General features: G+C 36.6%; 1 pseudogene; it reads right to left on the minus strand.

Annotated features, from left to right (window-relative positions):
• Positions 1-930: 930 nt before the first annotated feature.
• LOC125923030 (gametocyte-specific factor 1-like) lies at positions 931-1,449 on the minus strand (annotated as a pseudogene).
• Between the last annotated feature and the right edge of the window lie 5,066 nt (positions 1,450-6,515).

The following is a 6,515-nucleotide window of genomic DNA, read 5'->3' on the forward strand; positions in this document are numbered from 1 at the left end:
ACCCCAATCTTTCCTCCCCAGACTGAATGTCTCAAACCACACTGTTCAGGAAGCCCTCACAGAGTAGTGCAGGCAATCAGCCTGTTGTGCTCGTCTCCGGTGCCTCCTAAGCTCTCAGCTGGGATTCAAAACCTGATGTCTTAAAGGATCTCACACAATATGAACCTGGATCTGGGGTAGCACCACCCCACCCTGCTGATAAAGGGCCTCTGGCTGGAGACTGCAGGGTCTTTTGTCCTTGGATGGGCAATAAACCCTCTTCCCACAGACTCGAGAGAAGGGACTACTGTTTCCCAGTGCGCCCCTGAAATGGCTACTGTGTCCCAGGGCTGGCTTTCTTCCCAACTGGACATGATCACACAGCAGTGGCTGTGGTCTGGAGAGAGTCACGCACCCCTGAAAACTCTGATGTTTAGTTTCCAAGGCTGTTTGCAAAGTATAAACTGGCACTCTTCATATTTTTTCTTCCTCAGTCCATGGTCCAGAGAGGTCTTTTTCTTCTCCACATAAAATATCACACTTCCACAGCCTCTCTTTGTCTTCCTGTTGTCTCTCCACAGAAGGAGTTTCCCCCCTTCCATGCCGACACCACCCATTTTATCTCTCCCAATTTGCAGATATGCACCTCTGTCCCACCAACCTCTTTCCACCTGTGGAGATTTTTCTGTCACTCCATACACTGTATTCCTGGGTATTTCGGGTGTTCTGACCTCAATACAGCTGTGTTTGAAGGACAAGGGACATCCCAGTTCCCCTACTTTTCCGCCATCTTATCTCCTCCCCTCTTAACACTTTTTTCCTTAAAAAATTTAAGATTTTCTTTTCAGTTTGAAAGTCACAGTTTATCTTTCTATAATTAGCTTAGGAGAAAAGAGATGAATAACCCACTGGTAGTGGAAAGAAGCAAGAGTCTTCTAGGGCGCAGCATTTGATGAGATAGACATTCTGTTACTGTGCACTTCCATTATTTTTCCATGGCAGAACATATAGCAGAGACTTGGGAATGCACATACCTGAAGCCAGTTTACTCTTTTGTTCCATAACTATGTTGCTTGCAGGGCTGTTGTTGCCATAGTAGTTGGTTGTGCCCCAGACAAATGGGTGCTGGTCTGTTCCCACAGATCTTTATCCCACTCTTCATTGCAAGTATGGAACTGCCATATGCTCTCAGCCAGAGTCTCCTGTCCAAGACTTCTGATTTGGTTGACAACAACCTGCACAATACAACTTTTATCATTACAGCTTGAGATATAATGACTGATTTGGGGCCAAAGAACCTGGTGGTGAGCATTAAAGAGACAAGTAGCCACTTGTTTGTGACATCAGAAAGATTCTTTTTACACTTGATAAGATGATAAGGAAACCTGCAGACCTTCATCTGTGGTTTTTATCACAGGGGCATTGTAATGGCTTTTCAGGGTCCAGGGAATTGATCTAAGTGTCTTCCATGTTGGAAATGAGGGAGATAAATCCAAGTGCTCAATGGAGAAATGCTCTCCTCACAGTCACCTTCTCTCCACAACCACACCCCAGCAATGCTCACTTCTGGACTAAGATATTTTATGTAAGCCTCATGATAACTACAAGAAAAATCTTGTGGTATTTGAAAAAAGACCATGATAAAGAAGTCAAAGCACACTGACACCAAAAACATCAAAACCCACAAAAAAGACAGAAGTGTAAGAAGCAAGGAACAAATGGATCTACAAAACAAGCATAAAACAATGAAAAAAAGGGCAAAAGTAAATCTTACCTATCAATAATTACTCTAAATGGAAACAGATTGAACCATCCAATCAAAAGACACAGAATGGCTGAATTAAAAAAAAAAAAGATCCAATAATATGCAACCTATAAGAGACTTACTTTAGCCTTAAAGACACATACACTGAGAGTGAAGGAATAGGAAAAACAAAACAAAACAAAACAAAAAACATTTCAAGCAAATGGTAACCAACAAAAAGCAGGAGTAACTGTATGTATATCAGACAAAATAGACTTTAAAAATGGTATAAAAAAGACAAAGAGGGTTATTATAAAATGATAAAAGGGTCAGTACATTAAGAAGATATAATAATTGTAAATATTTATGTGCCCAACATCAAAGCACCTAAAAATATGAAGTGAAAACTGACAGAGCTAAAAGGAGACATAAACAATGACATAAAAATATTTGGGGACTGTAATACCCTGCTCTCAACAATGGATAGATTATCAAGAGATAATAAATAAGGAAACAACTGATTTGAACATCTTATATCAAATGGACCTAACAGACAAATATAGAACATAGAACATTGTATGCAACAACAGCACAATACACATTTTTGTCAAGCATACATGGAACATTTCCTAGGACAGATCATATGTTAGGTCACAAAACTAATCTTAGAAAATTGAAGAAGACTGAAATCATACCAAGTATCTCCTCTGACCACAATGGCATGAAACTAAGAGTAAGAGGAGGAAAACTGGAAAATTCATAAACTCATGGAAATTAAACAACAGTCTCCTAAACAACCAATGAATCAAAGAAGAAATTAAAACAAAATTTAAAGTTTCTTTAAACAAAAAAAATATGGAAACACAATTTACCAGAATTTATGGGATGCAGCAAAAGCAGTTCTAAGGAGGAAGTTTATGATAATAAACTTCTACACTAAGAAGCAAGAAAGATCCCAAGCAAACAACCTAATGATGCCTTAAGAAACTAGGAAAAGAACAAAGTAAGCCAAAAGTTAACAGAAGGAAGAAATAATAAAGATTAAAGCAGAAATAAATGAAATAGAGAAGAGAAAAACAGTAGAAATGATTGACCAAATTAAGAATTTGTTCTTTCAGAAGATAAAATTGATAAACTCTTAGCTAGACTAACCAAGCAAAACAAAAGAAAAACAAACAAATGAACAAAAGGGCCCAAATCAACAAAATTATAAATAAAAAAAAGATACATTCAAATGATACCACAGAAATTCAAAAGATCAAAATATGCCAACAATCTGAACAACCTAGAAGCAATGGAAAAACTTTTTAGAAACATACAATTTACTATGACTAATTCAAGAAGAAATAGAAAATCTGAAAAGGCCAATTACTAATAAAGAGATTGAATCAATAATCTAACATCTTCCAATGAAGAGAAACCAAGACCAGATGGCTTCCCTGGGGAATTTTACCATTTAAAGAATAATTAATATCCATCCTTCTCAAACTCTTACTCAACATTACTCTCAACATTACCCTGACACCAAAACCAGAAAACACTACTAAAAAGAAAATTGCAGGCCATTATTCCTGATGAACAAAGTTGAAATTTTTCTTAATGAAATATTAGTAAATCAAATTTAGCAACAGATTAAAAGGTTCATTCACTATGACCAAGAGGGATTTATCCCTGGTTTTCAAGGATAGTTCAACATACACAGATCTATCTATCATATTAACAAAATGAAAGAAAATAATCATATGATTATCTCAGTAGACTCAGAAAAAGCATTCAGTGAAATTCAACATCTATTCATGATAAAAACTCCTAAAAAATTAGGCATAGAAGGAACATACCTCAACATAATAAAGGTCGTATATGACAAGCTGACAGCTAACATCATATTCAGTGGTGAAAGAAAGAAAGTTTTTCTTTTATGATCAAGACAGGACAAGGGTTCTCACACTCACCACTCTTGTTCCACCTATTACTAGAAGTCCTGGCTGGAGTAGTCAGGCAATAAAAAGAAATAAGAGGTATCAGAATTGGAAAGGAAGAAGTAAAACTGCCTGCATTTGAAGATGATATGATTATATATATATATATATATATATATATATATATACACATATATATATATAGTCCTAAAGACTATACTCAAAAACTTTTAGATCTAATCAATGAATTCAGTAAATTTGCAAGATATAAAACATACAAAAATCAGTGGCATTTCTATACACTAACACTGAAATTTCTGAAAAAAAATTAATTAATTAATCCCATTTACAATAGCATCAAAAAGGACAAATATTTAGAAATAAATTTAAGTAAGGAGTTAAAAGATTTCTATGCTGAAAAAGAAACTGAAGAAGATACTAATAAAGGGAAAGGTGTCCCCTGTTCATGAATTGAAGGAATTAATGTTGTTAAGATGTGAATACTACCCAGACTTTAGCCTCTACTACAAAGCTGTAATCATCAAGACAGCATGGTATTGGCATAAAAACAGACACATAGACCAATGGAATAGAATAGAAACCCCAGAACTAGACCCACAAACGTATGGCCAACTAATCTTTGACAAAGCAGGAAAGAACACCCAATGGAAAAAAGACAGTCTCTTTAACAAATGGTGCTGGGAGAACTGGACAGCAACATGCAGAAGGTTGAAACTAGACCACTTTCTCACACCATTCACAAAAATAAACTCAAAATGGATAAAGGACCTGAATGTGAGACAGGAAACCATCAAAACCTTAGAGGAGAAAGCAGGAAAAGACCTCTCTGACCTCAGCCGTAGCAATCTCTTACTCGGCACATCCCCAAAGGCAAGGGAATTAAAAGCAAAAGTGAATTACTGGGACCTTATGAAGATAAAAAGCTTCTGCACAGCAAAGGAAACAACCAACAAAACTAAAAGGCAACCAACGGAATGGGAAAAGATATTTGCAAATGACATATCGGACAAAGGGCTAGTATCCAAAATCTATAAAGAGCTCATCAAACTCCACACCCGAAAAACAAATAACCCAGTGAAGAAATGGGCAGAAAACATGAATAGACACTTCTCTAAAGAAGACATCCGGATGGCCAACAGGCACATGAAAAGATGCTCAACGTCGCTCCTTATCAGGGAAATACAAATCAAAACCACACTCAGATATCACCTCACGCCAGTCAGAGTGGCCAAAATGAACAAAGCAGGAGACTATAGATGCTGGAGAGGATGTGGAGAGACGGGAACCCTCTTGCACTGTTGGTGGGAATGCAAATTGGTGCAGCCGCTCTGGAAAGCAGTGTGGAGGTTCCTCAGAAAATTAAAAATAGACCTACCCTATGACCCAGCAATAGCACTGCTAGGAATTTATCCAAGGGATACAGGAGTACTGATGCATAGGGGCACTTGTACACCAATGTTTATAGCAGCACTCTCAACAATAGCCAAATTATGGAAAGAGCCTAAATGTCCATCAACTGATGAATGGATAAAGAAATTGTGGTTTATATACACAATGGAATACTACGTGGCAATGAGAAAAAAAGAAATATGGCCTTTTGTAGCAACGTGGATGGAACTGGAGAGTATGATGCTAAGTGAAATAAGCCATACAGAGAAAGACAGATACCATATGGTTTCACTCTTATGTGGATCCTGAGAAACGTAACAGAAACTCATGGGGGAGGGGAAGGAAAAAAAAAAAAAAAGAGGTTAGAGTGGGAGAGAGCCAAAGCATAAGAGACTGTTAAAAACTGAGAACAAACTGAGGGTTGATGGGGGGTGGGAGGGAGGGGAAGGTGGGTGATGGGTATTGAGGAGGGCACCTTTTGGGATGAGCACTGGGTGTTGTATGGAAACCAATTTGACAGTAAATTTCATATATTAAAAAATAAATTAAAAAAAAAGAAAAAAAAATTGGAAATTTTAAATAGTTAAAAAAAAAAAAAAGGTGTGAATACTACCAAATGCTGTCTGTAGATCAATGCAATCTCTATCAAGATTCCAATGGCATTTAATTGGATATTCACATGTAAAAGAATGAAGCTGGACCCATACATCATTCCACTCATAAAAATTAACTTGAAATGGATAAAAGACTTAAATATAAGACCTGAAACCATTAAACTCCTAGAAGAAACCCCTAGAAGAAAACATAGGAACAAAGCTCTCTGGCTTTGGTCTTGGTAATAATTTTTTGTATACAATACCAAAAGCACAAGAAACAAAATAACAAATACACAAGTGGGGCTGCATCCAACTAAAAATACTCTACACAGCAAAAGATAGTATCAACAAAGTGAAAAGACAATCTACAAATTGGGAAAAATTATTTGCAAACCATACATCTCATAAGAGTTAATATCCAAAAAATGTAATGAACTCATACCAACTCAATGTCAAAAAAAACAACAAACCAACACAAAAGAAAAAAAAATATTGAAAATATGGGCAAAGGACCTGAATAAACATGTCTTCAAATAGAATACATGAAAGGCCAACAGGTATGAAAAGATGCTCAATCTCACTAGTCATTAGAGAAATACAAATTAAAAGCACAGTAAGATATCACCTCATGCCTATTAGAATGGTCATCATCAAATAGCCAAGAGATAACAAGTGCTGGTGAGGCTGTGGAGAAAAGGAAACTCTTGTGCACTGTTGGTGGGATTGTAAACTGGTATAGCCTATGGAAATTGGTATTACTATGGAAGACCGTATGGAGGATCCTCAAATTGATTTAAAAAATAGAACTGCTATATGACCCAGCAATTTCATTTCTGAGAATATATCCAAAGGTATCAAAGACACTAA

This window comes from Panthera uncia, chromosome B1 (genome assembly GCF_023721935.1).
Source record: "Panthera uncia isolate 11264 chromosome B1, Puncia_PCG_1.0, whole genome shotgun sequence".
Lineage (NCBI taxonomy): Eukaryota > Metazoa > Chordata > Mammalia > Carnivora > Felidae > Panthera > Panthera uncia.